The 17,363-nt window shown below is 42.8% G+C and overlaps 1 pseudogene; it reads right to left on the bottom strand.

Annotated features, from left to right (window-relative positions):
* Positions 1–3,912: 3,912 nt before the first annotated feature.
* On the bottom strand, positions 3,913–4,732 carry LOC783431 (small ribosomal subunit protein eS1-like; annotated as a pseudogene).
* Positions 4,733–17,363: the final 12,631 nt, after the last annotated feature.

The raw sequence follows: 17,363 nt of genomic DNA, 5'->3' as shown, positions 1-17,363 counted from the left end.
TAACATCTCTATTCATAGGAAACTCTACCCCCAGTGACACTGTATTTGGAGATAGGACGTTTATGGGGGTAATTAAGATCAAATGAGGTCAAAAGGGTGAGGCCTTGATCTAATACAACTGGTGTCCTTACAAAAAAAGAGAGACACACCAGGGATGCACATACACAGACAAAAGGCCATGAGAGGACGCAGACATAAAGTGGCCATCCACAGGTCAAAGAGAGAGGCCTCCAAAGACATGACCAGGCTGGCACCTTGATCTTGGACTTCCAGCCTCCTGAACTGCTGCTGCTGCTGCTAAGTCGCTTCAGTCTGACTCTGTGTGACCCCATAGATGGCATCCCACCAGGCTCCCCGATCCCTGGGATTTTCCAGGCAAGAACACTGGAGTGGGTTGCCATTTCCTTCTCCAGTGCATGAAAATGAAAAGTGAAAGTGAAGTTGCTTGGTCATGTCTGACTCTTCGTGACCCCATGGACTGCAGCCTACCAGGCTCCTCCGTCCATGGGATTTCCCAGGCAAGAGTACTGGAGTGGGGTGCCATCGCCTTCTCCGCCTGAACTACTAGAAAACAAATTTCTGTTGTTTAAGCCACCAACCTGTGGAATTCTGTTGTGGCAGCCCTATAGAAGACAGCAGAAATGGTTCATGCAACTGAGGGCCCTGAAGCTACTATATCACTAGCTCCTTCCTACAGCCTCCTCTCCTATCAGGCAAGCTGAATTTCCCATCCCATTATAGCCAACTCTGACCACTGGTTCTCCAGGTATGATAAACATCAGTTCAGTTCAGTTCAGTTCAGTCACTCAGTCGTGTCTGGCTCTTTGCGACCCCATGAATCGCAGCACACCAGGCCTCCCTGTCCATCACCAACTCCCGGAGTTCACTCAAACTCATGTCCATCGAGTCGGTGATGCCATCCAACCATCTCATCCTCTGTTGTCCCCTTCTCCTCCTGCCCCCAATCCCTCCCAGCATTAGTCTTTTCCAATGAGTCAACTCTTCACATGAGGTGGTCAATGTACTGGAGTTTCAGCTTTAGCATCATTCCTTCCAAAGAAATCCCAGGGCTGATCTCCTTCAGAAGGGACTGGTTGGATTTCCTTGCAGTCCAAGGGACTCTCAAGAGTCTTCTCCAACACCACAGTTCAAAAGCATCAATTCTTCGGCGCTCAGCCTTCTTCACAGTCCAACTCTCACATCCATACATGACCACTGGAAAAACCATAGCCTTGACTAGACGGACCTTTGTTGGCAAAGTAATATCTCTGCTTTTGAATATGCTATCTAGGTTAGTCATAACTTTCCTTCCAAGGAGTAAGTGTCTTTTAATTTCATGGCTCCAGTCACCATCTGTAGTGATTTTGGAGCCCAGAAAAATAAAGTCTGACACTGTTTCCACTGTTTCCCCATCTATCTGCCATGAAGTGATGGGACCAGACGCCATGATCTTCGTTTTCTGAATGTTGAGCTTTAAGCCAACTTTTTCACTCTCCTCTTTCACTTTCATCAAGAGAACATACCCATCCTCAAAAGTCTGGCTTAAATATTATAGTCTATGAATTCTTCTCTAATCTTCCCAAATGAAATATATTTTTCTCTACTCCATAACCTGTCCCACAGATATCTGCACTCCTATTATTGCTGGCTTTATTTAATTCTTTCTTATATTGTTATCAGTCAGTATTCACATAATACTATCATATTTATGCTATCATTCATAGCTATTAATATCTACATTAATTCACAATAACAATATTCACTTATTAACTAGCCATTTAAATTCCTTGTGGGAAGACAGCATGCTTACTTCCATGCCTAACACAACAATTTGCACACAGGAATCCATGAACAATTGTTTATTGAATTGACTGATATCTAGAAAAAGCCTTAAGGTCTTTAGCAAATAGAACTAAGTTAATTATCTATGTATATATGAAAGTGAAGTGAAAGTTGCTTAGTTGTGTCCCACTCTTTGCAGCCCCATGGACTCTAGACTGCCAGGCTCCTTCTGCCCATGGAATTCTCCAGGCAAGAATACTGGAGGAGCTTGCCATTCCTTCTGCAGGGGATCTTCCCAACCCAGGGATTGAACCTGGATCTTCTGCACTTCAGGCAGATTCTTTACTGTCTGAGCCATGGGAATGTTCCCTATGTAGGTATAATAGGTGCCTTTAGAGTATATTCATAAAATCAAATAATTTTATATGAAAAAGATCTTAGAGACGTTTTTTACCAGTTTTTATTTTACCTATTTACCAAGCATCACCTAGTGAATTACTAACAGATTTACTCTACATGACAGACTAAAACAGAGACCTCATGAATCCTAGGCTTCATCCTCATTCCACCAAGCAACCTGGCCAGTCATCCAGACTCGATCAAAAACTGTAGATGAACACATCCAGCTATTTTGGAATCATTTAAAGAACACTGTGCCAGCACAGAGCAATGTCCAGATCATGCTTTGGCTTCCACTGGAGATCTTCCTTTAGGGACTGAATGCACAGGTCTCATCAACTCAAGCATGGTCATTTAGATTGTCATTGTATTTTTCACTGTAGTTAAATAAATTGGCATTCTAATTGTTTTAACTTAAACTTGAAGCCAATTGCAAACTTCTTGGAACTAGTTCAACCACTGTGGATATTTATTTAAACTTGAGAAAGAGAATTTCCTGCACTCCTAATTCAAATATTGCAAAGTCCATTAGGCAGGGTAATTAGCGTGCATCCAGCCAAACTTGGAACCAACTGGTCAAAGTGAATACCTGATTTAGTCTCCGGGTTTAACCCTTCACTTCTTCTTTGCAAAGATAAAAAAAGCTTTGATGATTATGCTGTTTGGAATATGAACTACAACATTCTGAATATACCCCAACCATCAGTTCCTCCCCAGCGGGTCTCTGAATCTAAGCAGTGATGACAGCCATTAGATAGACACTGCTAAAAATGACGTGCTGACGAGAGAGGATTTATATCCCATTACCAATCCCCTGCGCCATGCCATGAACCTTCAACTAGACATTTTATCATATTGGTTGCCGCTCTCTGCATTTTCTCTAATTTGTCTCTTTTTCAACATGTGGTATCCCAAACTAAAAGCAGTTGAAATATGTTCAGGCAAGACTAGTGCCAAGTCACTGGAAATATTTTTTTTCTGGTTCAGAACATAATGCTTCCATTAATACAGACTGATATCACTTCAGACTTCCCTGGTGGCTCAGACAGTAAAGCGTCTGTCTACAATGTGAGAGACCTGGGTTCGATCCCTGGGTTGGGGAGATTCCCTGGAGAAGGAAATGGCAACCCACTCCAGTACTCTTGCCTTGAAAATCCTATGGATGGAGGAGCTTGGTGCAGGCTACTATCCATGGGGTCACAAAGAGTCGGGCACAACTGAGCAACTTCACTTTATCACTTCAAAAGGATTTGAGGGATCTCTCTTTTTAACAGATCAAGGAGGGGGTTGTTGACTTTAGCAGCTCTCAAAATATGCTAAGGCATGGAGCAGCAACCTACAAACAATAAAGTGGTAGGTAACTTTGAGAGAGGTGAATTATGTTGTCCTTTGGTAGCCCCCAGCCAAGTCTTCTCAAGTGGCTGTCCATCCTCCAGCTCCACAGCCAGCCCATCTCATCTATATATAACCTAATCTTAACCAGAGAGTGTGGAAAGTTAAAGTCTTTGTAGATATAGGAATACATTCTCTTACACTGCCCCACCTACAACCCACACCCATGAACTCTTAGGTTTCTACATTTTCAATGTGATTCTTGAGAACAGGAAAGAATTCAAAACCAAAGCAATGAAGTTACTCTATGTACTGTGAGGTCATATTTCACTTGGGAGTTGGGTTTAAAGTTAGTGCAAACTACAAAAACCAAGCTGAGTCAAAATCATCTCTGGAAATCTTTTTTTTTTTTTTTTTGGCCACAAATAAGACCTTTTGTCACCATTAAAAAGGCCTGCATTTTAAACAGATTCTTGGACTGGGGACTCATATCCATCAGTTTGTTTAACTTTAGCACCTGTCTCATCCCCAGCAGCTTTTCCAGAACTACTAACTTCACCATGTAGTTCCATGAGTTTTCCCAATTCAAACTTGGACTTCTTCAGCATTTTTACTTTTCTAACAAAGGCATCGTAAAGCAGATAGATTGGCAAGCCTTTTCTATGTCTTTTCCAATGCTGTCTGGAATCAATTTACGGACCACTTCTTTGAAGTCACTTGTCTGCACCCGTCAGGCCATGATTATCGTCATCTCCATGTGAATCTGGCATACCTGCTGGTGCTGGACATGAGAGGTCTTCCGAATGTGATTACTGTGTTTCTTAGTAAAGCCCACACAGGACAGATGAGGCAAATAACAATTGGTAGTCTTGACAACAAGGTGAGCTTCAGTCATGGTCTACCATTGTTTTGACCATGGAGCACGTTTTGTCACAGGTAGATCTATCCCATGGAAACTAGTCAGGTAGTTTTTGCCTTGAACATCCTCCGTAATTAGATTGAATTTTCTAAAGGCAACTTCATCATTCTGCAAATCAGCGAGATTCACTTCAGAAATACAAGTGTGTGGTAATCAGATTCAATTTTGGTTCCTTGAGTTCTCATGACCAGTGTTTTCCCAGAATAGCTGGTGTTTTCACATCATACCAATATTCTTAGAAAATGGGGCAACCACTTTCTTCTTGGCTTTCATAAGGCACTTTTTCTTGCCAACCAACATGATGCTGTTCAGAAGACCAAAAGGGCTAGAAATCTTAAGGGGCTGTGGTAGGCAGAATTTGGAAGACGACCTCCTGAGAGTCCTTTTCTGGTTATTCAATCACACACCTATCTGACTACCATTGTGAAGGGATTTTTTGCAGGTGCAAAGCCCCTAATCAGTTAGATTTTAGATACAGAGAGTATTGGGGTAAGCCTGACCCAATTGAGAGAACTTTGAAAGCAGAATATTTGCTCAGGCTGGTATTAGCAGGGAAATTCAGAGAGACTGAAAGAACCACACAGATTTGCTTAAGCCATTGCTGGCTTTCAGATGGAAGGGAGGACCAGAGATTGGCCACTATCTGCTGAAAGTGACCCCTGGCCAACAGCCAGCAAATAAACAAGGACCTTAGTCCTACAGCAACAAGGAACTGAAGGCTGTCAATAACTTGAAGTGAGCCTGGAAGCAGATTCTTCCCAAGCCTCTAGACAGGAGCCCAGCCAAGCCAACACCTTGATTTCAGTCTTTTGAGACTCTAAGCAGAGAAACCAGCCAAAATAGCCTGTATTTCTGACCTAAAGAACTGTGAGCTAATAAGCAAGTATGTGCAAACTGCCAAGTGTGTGGTAATCAGCCGAACAAAATGAAAAACGAACATTAGTCTATATAACAGCATGAGGCTGTGCTGTTTAAATTACTTTTTATTAATTTAAATTCCTCTGTCACACTAGCCACAAATCAAGCACACCATAGTCACATGTGGCGACTTGCTACCATATTGAACACTAGAAACCACAGGACTTGTTCATCATCACAAAATGTTCTATTGGACGGAATGCTCTGAAAGATCCAAAAGAATCAGTTTTGGCGGCTTCCCTGGTGGTCCGAAGGCAAAGACTCCATACTCCCAACACAAGGGGCCAGGGTTCCATCCCTGATCAGGAAACTAGACCCCATATGCTGCAACTAAGAGCTTGTGTGCAGCAACTAAAAATCCCTCATGAGTGCAACTAAGACCCAGAGCAGCAAAAATTATAAATTAAAAAAAGAAGAAGAATCAGTTTTCTTATAGTTTTAACCCAGATTAATATTACTTTCATAGCACTTACCATGAACATCCTATTGCAAAATTCAGACTTAAATTGAAGAAAGTAGGGAAAAATCACTAGACCATTCAGGTATGATGTAAATCAAATCCCTTATGATTATACAGTGGAAATGAGAAATATATTCAAGGGGTTAGATCTGATAGACAAAGTACCTGAAGAACTATGGATGGAGGTTCGTGACATTGTACAGGAGGCAGGGATCAAGACCATCCCCAAGAAAAAAAAATATAAAAAGCCAAAATGATTGTCTGAGGAGGCCTTACAAATAGCTAAGAAAAAAAGAGAGGCTAAAGGCAATGGAGAAAAGGAAAGATGTACCCATGTGAATGTAGAGTTCCAGAGAATAGGAAGGAAAGATAAGAAAGACTTCCTCAGGGATTAATACAAAGAAATACAGGAAAGAAATATAATGGGAAAGACTAGAGATCTCTTCAAGAAAATGAGAGATACCAAGGGAACATTTCATGCACAGATGAGCACAGTAAAGGGGAGAAATGATATGGACCTAACAGAAGCAGAAGATATTAAGAAGAGGTGGCAAGAATACACAGAATAACTATACAAAAAAGATCTTCATGACCCAGATAACCACGATGGTCTGATCACTCACCTAGAGCCAGACATCCTGGAGTACAAAGTCAAGTGGGCCTGAGGAAGCATCACTACAAACAAAGCTAGTGGAGGTGATGGAATTCCAGCTGAGCTATTTCAAATCCTGAAAGATGATGCTGTGAAAGTGCTGCACTCAATATGCCACAAATCTGGAAAATTCAGCAGTGGCCACAGGACTAGAAAAGGTCAGTTTTCATTCCAATCCCAAAGAAAGGCGATACCAAAGAATGCTCAAACAACCACACAATTTCACTCATCTCACATGCTAGTAAAGTAATGCCCCAAATTCCCCAAGCCAGGCTTCAGAAATACGTGAACTGTGAAGGTCCAGATGTTCAAGCTGGTTTTAGAAAAGGCAGAGGAACCAGATATCAAATTGCCACCATCCGCTGGATCATGGAAAAAGCAAGAGAGTTCCAGAAAAACATCTATTTCTGCTTTATTGACTATGCCAAAGCTTTTGACTGTGTGGATCACAATAAACTATGGAAAAATCTGAAAAAGATGGGAATACCAGAGCACCTGACCTGCCTTTTGAGAAACATATATGCAGGTCAGGAAGCAACAGTTAGAACTGGACATGGAACAACAGACTGTTTCCAAATAGGAAAAAGAGTACATCAAGGCTGTATATTGTCACCCTGTTTATTTAACTTATATGCAGAGCACATCATGAGAAACGCTGGGCTGGAAGACACATAAGCTGGAATCAAGATTGCCGGTAAAAATATCAGTAACCTCAGATATGCAGATGACACCACCCTTATGGCAGAAAGTGAACAAGAACTAAAGAGCCTCTTGATGAAAGTGAAAGTGGAGAGTGGAAAAGTTGGCTTAAAGCTCAACATTCAGAAAACTAAGATCATGGCATCCAGTCCCATCACTTCATGGGAAATAGATGGGGAAACAGTGGAAACAGTGGCTGACTATTTTTTGGGGCTCCAAAATCACTGCAGATGGTGATTGCAGCCATGAAATTAAAAGACGCTTACTCCTTGGAAGGAAAGTTATGACCAACCTAGACAGCATATTCAAAAGCAGAGACATTACTTTGTTGACAAAGGTCCATCGAGTCAAGACTATGGTTTTTCCAGTAATCATGTATGGATGTGAGAGTTGGACTGTGAAGAAAGCTGAGCACCGAAGAATTGATGCTTTTGAACTGTGGTGTTGGAGAAGACTCTTGAGAGTTCCTTGGACTGCAAGGAGATCCAACCAGTCTATGCTAAAGGAAATCAGTCCTGAATATACATTGGAAGGACTGATGCTGAAGCTGAAACTACAGTTCTTTGGCCACCTGATGTGAAGAACTGATTCATTGGAAAGACCTTGATGCTGGGGAAGTTTGAAGGCGGGAGGAGAAGGGGACGACAGAGGATGAGATGGTTGAATGCTATCACTGACTCAATGGATATGAGTTTAGGTAAACTTGGGAGTTGGTGATGGACAGGGAAGCCTGGTGTGCTGCAGTCCATAGGGGTCAAAAAGAGTTGGACGCGACTGAACAACTGAACTGAACTGAATATTACTTTAAGCCACAAATATTACATTAATTGCATTTAAGGACCATGTGTAAGTAAAATTTATATCTTTAATGCTATAGATGAGATGGTTGGATGGCATCATTGACTCAATGGACATGAGTTTGAGCAAACTCTGGGAGATGTTGAAAGATAGGGAAGCCTGGCATGCTGCAGTCCATGGGGTCCCAAAGAGTCAGACACAAGTGAGCAACTAAACAACAATAATGCTATAGTCACATTTAGCCCTGTGAGATGCTCTCACCATGGAGAAACAGAAGGGAACTAAGACTGATCAAGGAAAACAGATTTCTCCCTTCCATTTCCTGCTCACACTCAGATACATAATCAATTTTTGGAATGGTTGGTAGAATCTATGCAGAATACATCATGAGAAACGCTGGACTGGAAGAAACACAAGCTGGAATCAAGATTGCCAGGAGAAATATCAATAACCTCAGATATGCAGATGACACCACCCTTATGGCAGAAAGTGAAGAGGAACTCAAAAGCCTCTTGATGAAAGTGAAAGTGGAGAGTGAAAAAGTTGGCTTAAAGCTCAACATTCAGAAAACGAAGATCATGGCATCCAGTCCCACCACTTCATGGGAAATAGATGGGGAAACAGTGGAAACAGTGTCAGACTTTATATTTGGGGGCTCCAAAATCACTACAGATGGTGACTGCAGCCATGAAATTAAAAGACACTTCCTCCTTGGAAGGAAAGTTTTGACCAACCTAGATAGCATAATGAAAAGCAGAGACATTACTTTGCCAACAAAGGTACGTCTAGTCAAGGCTATGGTTTTTCCAGTGGTCATGTATGGATGTGAGAGTTGGACTGTGAAGAAGGCTTAGCGCCGAAGAATTGATGCTTTTGAACTGTGGTGCTGGAGAAGACTCTTGAGAGTCCCTTGGACTGCAAGGAGATCCAACCAGTCCATTCTGAAGGAGATCAGCCCTGGGATTTCTTTGGAAGGAATGATGCTAAATCTGAAACTCCAGTACTTTGGCTACCTCATGTGAAGAGTTGACTCATTGGAAAAGACTCTGATGCTGGGAGGGATTGGGGGCAGGAGGAGAAGGGGACGACAGAGGATGAGATGGCTGGATGGCATCACTGACTCGATGGACGTGAGTCTGAGTGAACTCCGGGAGTTGGTGATGGACAGGGAGACCTGGTGTGCTGTGATTCATGGGGTCACAAAGAGTCAGACACAACTAAGCGACTGATCTGATATGATCTGAACAATCATATTCTGAGCCATCTTGGAAAAGAGAACAAGCTGGAACTAACTTTGGAGTCTGACAGTTTGGCAGAAAGGAAACTGTGGTCATTCAATCCCAAGCCCAGGGAAGTCTAACCCTGGCTAATAGTGTAGGGATACTGTAGAGGAACAAACCAAGGGTGAGCACCCAGGCTTGAAGGTCACAGCGATTCTAGGTATCAATTAAAGTAGGGGTGGGAGGCCACAAAATTGCTTTCCTGAAAAGCAATAAGATTTTGACCAGTTATATCAGATATTTTTTCCATCTGCATACATTTCACAAACCTAAAAATAAAGAATCACATTTTAAGCCTTTTTTATTTTGCAACAGACACCTCCATCCCATGGAGTGTGCTTATGACTATGTCTGAAGCTATGGCAAGACCACACAGTCACATGTCAGGTGTCCCAATAAAAACCTGAAAATCGGATTTTGGTTTAAGTCCTGGCAGATAAAGAAAACACAGGAATTAGATGAAAGGCCAAACCAGGACTCAAGTCATACCAGAAAAATGGAAGGAGGGACTCGATAACAGGACCCTGGGAAGATGGGAAAAAATTGGGAAACTAGGAACAAAAGACCTAGTCAGATGGCCCTACACTGACATGTATCACTGATCAGGCCACAGACGCATTTTAACGGTCAGAAAGTCTACAGTTCAATGGGCTCTGGAGCTCAGTTCAATCTTAGTGACATACATGGGGGATAGCAGGCCAATTCCAGACCATTCTCCTTTTAAAAAGTGGAAACCACACACACACACACACACACACACACACACACACAGAAATATCATGGGGTATTTAAAATAGATATTTTTAAATATTTATTTAAAATAGATAACTATTTAAAATAGATAACCAACAAAGACCTACTATATAGCACAGAGAACTCAGTACAATATTCTTTAATAGCCTAAATGGGAAAAGAATTTGAAAAGGAATAAGATCCTTGTATGTTATAACTGAACCACTTAGCTGTGACACCTGGAACTAACACATCATTGTTCATCACTATGTCATTGTTTAGTTGCTAAGTTGTGTTTGACACTTTTTATGATCCCATGGATTATAGCCTGCCAGGCTCCTCTGTCCATGGGATTTCACAGGCAAGAACACTGGAGGAAGCCCATTTTAATCATTATCAGTTCAGTTCAGTTCAGTTGCTCAGTCGTGTCCAACTCTTTGCGACCCCATGAATCGCAGCATGCCAGGCCTCCCTGTCCATCACCAACTCCCAGAGTCCACCCAAACCCGTGCCCATTGAGTCAGTGATGCCATCCAACCATCTTATCCTCTGTCGTCCCCTTCTCCTCCTGCCCTCAATCTTCCCCAGCATCAGGGTCTTTTCCAATGAATCAGCTGTTCGCATCAGGTGGCCCAAGTATTGGAGTTTCAGCTTCAAGATCAGTCCTTCCAATGAACACCCAGGACTGATCTCCTTTAGGATGGACTGGTTGGATCTCCTTGCAGTCCAAGGGACTCTCAAGAGTCTTCTCCAACACCACAGTTCAAAAGCATCAATTCTTCAGCACTCAGCTTTCTTTATTGTCCAACTCTCATATCCATACACGACCACTAGAAAAACCATAGCCTTGACCAGATGGACCTTTGCTGACAAAGTAATGTCTCTGCTTTTTAATATGCTGTGTAGGTTGGTTATAACTTTCCTTCCAAGGAGTAAGTGTCTTTTAATTTCATAGCTGCAATCACCATTTGCAGTGATTTGGGAGCTCAGAAAAATAGAGTCAGCCACTGTTTCCGCTGTTTCCCCATCTATTTCCCATGAAGTGATGGGACCGGATGCCATGATCTTAGTTTTCTGAATGTTGAGTTAAGCCAACTTTTTCACTCTCCTCTTCACTTTCATCAAGAGGCTTTTTAGTTCTTTTTCACTTTCTGCCATAAGGGTGGTGTCATCTGCATATCTGAGGTTATTGTGATTTTTACTGGCAATCTTGATTCCAGCTTGTGCTTCCTCCAGCCCAGCGTTTCTTATGATGTACTCTGCATACTCCAATATAAAAAACAAATAAACCCCCCCAAAATGGAGAGGGTTTCCTATGCACCACAGAGCCAGTGGCCACCAGCACATGACCTAAGCCAGGAGGTACAGATGGTCACCACAGGCATCCTCAACTCAATGGACATGAGTTAGAGGAAGCTCCTTGGGAGATACAGGAGGCAGGGAAGCTTGGCAAGCTGCAGTCCATGGGGTCACAAAGAGTCGGACAAGAATGAGTGACTGAACAGCAAAATCAGGCAGCCAAGATAGGGACAAGCTGACACGGGGTGATAAGTCTGTAGGTGGAAACAGGAAAGGAGATGCCACCCCAAGGCTCTCCACTTCAGCAACAAAGAAGTTCTTCACCCAGCAGGAGATGGTCAATGATGCCCTCCTCTCTCCTCTGTGAGTCCTCCTTTCTACTCTGTAGCCCTCCCAGTGCTTTCTATTTCTCACTCATGGACACTTACCCTGTATCCACCTTGTGTTCAGTTTACTGTCAAATAACCCCAGCTCAGGATCTTATAGCTCTTTCAGACCAAGTTATTTGTATATGTATGAGATATAAATATGTATAGGGACATCTATCAATAACCTCAGATATGCAGATGACACCACCCTTATGGCAGAAAGTGAAGAGGAACTAAAAAGCCTCTTGATGAAAGTGAAAGAGGAGAGTGAAAAAGTTGACTTTAAGCTCAACATTCAGAAAATGAAGATCATGGCATCTGGTCCCATCACTTCATGGCAGATAGATGGGGAAACAGTGGAAACAGTGTCAGACTTTATTTTTGGGGGCTCCAAAATCACTACAGATGGTGACTGCAGCCATGAAATTAAAAGACACTTCCTCCTTGGAAGGAAAGTTTTGACCAACCTAGATAGCATATTCAAAAGCAGAGATATTACTTTGCCAACAAAGGTACGTCTAGTCAAGGCTATGGTTTTTCCAGTGGTCTTGTATGGATGTGAGAGTTGGACTGTGAAGAAAGCTGAGCGCCAAAGAATTGATGCTTTTGAACTGTGGTGTTGGAGAAGACTCTTGAAAGTCCCTTGGACTGCAAGGAGATCCAACCAGTCCATTCTGAAGGAGATCAGCCCTGGGATTTCTTTGGAAGGAATGATGCTAAAGCTGAAACTCCAGTACTTTGGCCACCTCATGCGAAGAGTTGACTCATTGGAAAAGACTCTGATGCTGGGAGGCATTGGGGGCAGGAGGAGAAGGGGACAAGAGAGGATGAGATGGCTGGATGGCATCACTGACTCGATGGAGATCAGTCTGAGTGAACTCCAGGAGTTGGTAATGGACAGGGAGGCCTGGCGTGCTGCAATTCATGGGGTTGCAAAGAGTCGGACAGGACTGACTGACTCTACTGAACTGAACTCAACTCAACTGAAGGACATCCCTGGCGGTCCAGTGGTTAAGACTCTGCACTTCCAATGCAGGGACTGTGAGTTCAATCGCTGCTCAGGGAACTAAGATTCCACATGTTGTGTAACCAAAAAATTAAAATTAAGTGTACAATTTGAAAAGTTTCAATCAGTTTAAAGTGTCTGTGTATATTTATATACGCTAAATTGCTTCTGTCATGTCTGACTCTTTGCAACCCCTGTGTACTGTAGCCTGCCAGGCTCCTCTGTCCATGGTATTCTCCGGGCAAGAATACTGGAGTGGGTTACCATGACCTCCTTCAGGAGATCTTCCTAATCCAGGGATCAAACCCGTGTCTCTTATGTCTCCTGCATTGGCAGATGGGTTCTTTACCACTAGCACCACCTGGGAAGTCCTATACATATCTACTTTAAATATTAGATACCAGGGCCCTAGTAGTAGTAGTAGTTTAGTCGCTAAGTCATGTCCAACTCTTGCAACCCCATAGACAGTACCCTTCCAGGCTCTTCTGTCCATGGGATTCTCTAGGCAAGAATACTGGAGTGGGTTGCCATTTCCTTCTCCAGGGAATCTTCCCAACCCAGGAATCGAACCCAGTCACCTGCATTGCAGGCAGATCATTTACCAACTGAGCTACAAGAAAGAAAGAAAGAAAAAGAAAGTGAAGTCACTCAGTTGTGTCCAACTCTTTGCGACCCCATGGACTGTAGCCTACCAGCCTCCTACGTCCATGGAATTTTCCAGGCAAGAGTACTGGAGTAGGTTGCCATTTCCTTCTCCTCCAGGGCCCTAGGAGGATATAGAAAATACAAACATATATAATACATACACATGTATATACATACATGCACAAAGGAAAGTGAAATTCCTAAAGTTCATCAACTTTCCTAAGTCCACACCCTTAATGAAAACATTAGCTGTCAAGCCCAGGTATCCCAGGTCTCCTGACGCCTAGTCTGGTGGTCTGGTCATGTTGCCTTCCAGCAGCTATTCTAAAATTTTCCAAGCATTTTCCCTTCATCCTCACAAGTTGGTGGGGCAGTCATCCACCACCAAAGAGAAGAAAACTGAGCTTAAGATTGGTCAAAATAAACAGTTAAGCTCGATGTCATACATTAGTTTCCTTAGAGTGAATTAAATATATTTTAAAAATACATCAAAATGTGTTTGGGGGAAAACTTTCATACTTTGACATCTCAGTAGATGTTTCATGAAAGAAGTGATGAAAGATCTGTTTTGGAAAAATTGGATTTAAAAAGGGAAAAATATTTTTTAAATTCTCAAATACTTTAATATCTAAGTAAGCAATCCCATGGACGGAGGAGCCTGGTGGGCTTCTGTCTATGGGGTCGCACAGAGTCAGACACCACTGAGCGACTTCACTTTCACTTTTCACTCTCATGCATTGGAGAAGGAAATGGCAACCCACTCCAGTGTTCTTGCCTGGAGAATCCCAGGGACGGGGGACCCTGGTGGGCTGCCATCTATGGGGTCGCACAGAGTCAGACACGACTGAAGCGAATTAGCAGCAGCAGCAGCAGCAAGCAGAGGGCAGATACACTGAAACCATAATCACAGAAAACTAGCCAATCTGATCACATGGACCACAGCCTTGTCTAATTCAATGAAACTAAGCCATGCCGTGTGGGGCCACCCAAGATGGAAGGGTCATGGTGGAGAGGTCTGACAGAATGTGGTCCACTGGAGAAGGGAATGGCAAACCACTTCAGTATTCTTGCCTTGAGAACCCCATGAACAGTATGAAAAGGCAAAATGATAGGATACTGAAAGGGGAACTCCCTGGGTCAGTAGGTACCCAATATGCTACTGGAGATCAGTGGAGAAATAACTCAAGAAAGAATGAAAAGATAGAGCCAAAGCAAAAAAAATTCCCAGTTGTGGATGTGACTGGTGACAGAAGCAAGGTCCAATGCTGTAAAGAGCAATAATGCATAGGAACCTGGAATGTTAGGTCCGGTCCATGAATCATGGCCAATTGGAAGTGGTCGAATAGGAGATGGCAAGAGTGAACATTGACATTCTAGGAATCAGCGAACTAAAATGGACTGGAATGGATGAATTTAACTCAGATGACCATTATATCTACTACTGTGGGCAGGGATCCTTTAGAAGAAATGGAGTAGCCATCATGGTCAACAAAAGAGCCCAAAATGCAGTACTTGGATGCAATCTCAAAAATGACAGAATGATCTCTGTTCATTTCCAAGGCAAACCATTCAATATCACAGTAATCCAAGTCTATGCCCCAACCAGTAATGCTGAAGAAGCTGAAGTTGAACGGTTCTATGAAGACCTACAACACCTTTTAGAACTAACATCCCCCAAAAGATGGCCTTTTCATTATAGGGGACCAGAATGCAAAAGTAGGAAGTCAAGAAACACCTGGAGTAACAGGCAAATTTGGCCTTGGAGTACGGAAGGAAGCAGGGCAAAGGCTAATGGAGTTTTGCCAAGAGAACACACTGGTCATAAAAAACACTCTCTTCCAACAACACAAAAGAAGACTCTACACATGGACATCACCAGATGGTCAACACCGAAATCAGATTGATTATATTCTTTGCAGCCAAAGATGGAGAAGCTACATACAGTCAGCAAAAACAAGACCAGGAGCTAACTGTGGCTCAGATCATGAACTCCTTATTGCCAAATTCAGACTTAAATTGAAGAAAGTAGGGAAAACCACTAGACCATTCAGGTATGACCTAAATCAAATCCCTTATGATTATACAGTGGAAGTGAGAAATAGATTTAAGGGACTAGATCTGATACACAGAGTGCCTGATGAACTATGGACTGAGGTTTGTGACATTGTACAGGAGACAGGGATCAGGACCATCCCCATGGTAAAGAAATGCAAACAAGCAAAATGGCTGTCTGGAGAGGCCTTACAAATAGCTGTGAAAAGAAGAAAAGTGAAAAGCAAAGGAGAAAAGGAAAGATATAAGCATCTGAATGCAGAGTTCCAAAGAATAGCAAGAAGAGATAAGAAAGCCTTCTTCAGCGATCAGTGCAAAGAAATAGAGGAAAACAACAGAATGGGAAAGACTAGAGATCTCTTCAAGAAAATCAGAGATACCAAAGGAACATTTCATGCAAAGATGGGCTCGATAAAGGACAGAAATGGTATGGGCCTAAGAGAAGCAGAAGATATTAAGAAGAGGTGGCAAGAATACACAGAAGAACTGTACAAAAAAGAGCTTTACGACCCAGATAATCACGATGGTGTGATCACTCACCTAGAGCCAGACATCCTGGAATGTGAAGCCAAGTGGGCCTTAGAAAGCATCACTATGAACAAAGCTAGTGGAGGTGATGGAATTCCAGTTAAGCTATTTCAAATCCTGAAAGATGATGCTGTGAAAGTGCTGCACTCAATATGCCAGCAAATTTGGAAAACTCAGCAGTGGCCACAGGACTGGAAAAGGTCAGTTTTCATTCCAATCCAAAGAAAGGCAATGCCAAAGAATGCTCAAACTACTGCACAATTGCACTCATCTCACACGCTAGTAAAGTAATGCTCAAAATTCTCCAAGCCAGCCTTCAGCAGTACATGAACTGTGAACTTCCAGATGTTCAAGCTGGTTTTAGAAAAGGCAGAGGAACCAGAGATTTGCCAACATCCGCTGGATCATGGAAAAAGCAAGAGAGTTCCAGAAAAACATCTATTTCTGCTTTATTGAGTAGAGGTAAAGCCTTTGACCGTGTGGATCACAATAAACTGGAAAATTCTGAAAGAGATGGGAATACCAGTCCACCTGACCTGCCTCTTGAGAAACCTATATGCAGGTCAGGAAGCAACAGTTAGAACTGGACATGGAACAACAGACTGGTTCCAAATAGGAAAAGGAGTACTGTCAAGGCTGTATATTGTCACCCTGCTTATTTAACTTATATGCAGAGTACATCACGAGAAACCTGGGCTGGAAGAAGCACAAGCTGGAGTCAAGATTGCCAGGAGAAATATGCAGATATGCAGATGACACCACCCTTATGGCAGAAAGTGAAGAGGAACTAAAAAGCTTCTTGATGAAAGTGAAAGTGGAGAGTGAAAAAGTTGGCTTAAAGTTCAACATTCAGAAAACTAAGATCATGGCATCTGGTCCCATCACTTCATGGGAAATAGATGGGGAAACAGTAGAAACAGTGTCAGACTTTATTTTTTTGGGCTCCAAAATAATTGCAGATGGTGACTGCAGCCATGAAATTAAAAGACGCTTACTCCTTGCTGCTGCTGCTGCTGTTGCTGCTGCTAAGTGGCTTCAGTCGTGTCCGACTCTGTGCGACCCCATAGATGGCAGCCCTCCAGGCTCCCCTATCCCTGGGATTCTCCAGGCAAGAACACTGCAGTGGGCCGCCATTTCCTTCTCCAATGCATGAAAGTGAAAAGTGAAAGTGAAGTCACTCAGTCATGTCCGACTCCTCGCGACCCCATGGACTGCAGCCTACCAGGCTCCTCCGTCCATGGGACTCTCCAGGCAAGAGTACTGGCGTGGGGTGCCATTACTCCTTGGAAGGAAAGTTATGACCAACCTAGATAGCATATTGAAAAGCAGAGATATTACTTTGCCAACAAAGGTTCGTCTAGTCAAGGCTATGGTTTTTCCAATGGTCATGTATGAATGTGAGAGTTGGACTGTGAAGAAGCCTGAGCCCTGAAGAATTGATGCTTTTAAACTGTGGTGTTGGGGAAGACTCGAGAGTCCCTTGGACTGCAAGGA

The sequence above is a fragment of the Bos taurus genome, chromosome 14, assembly GCF_002263795.3.
Source record: "Bos taurus isolate L1 Dominette 01449 registration number 42190680 breed Hereford chromosome 14, ARS-UCD2.0, whole genome shotgun sequence".
NCBI lineage: Eukaryota > Metazoa > Chordata > Mammalia > Artiodactyla > Bovidae > Bos > Bos taurus.
The sequence above is the reverse complement of the archived record's forward strand: the minus strand, read 5'-3'. Positions and strand labels throughout refer to the sequence as shown.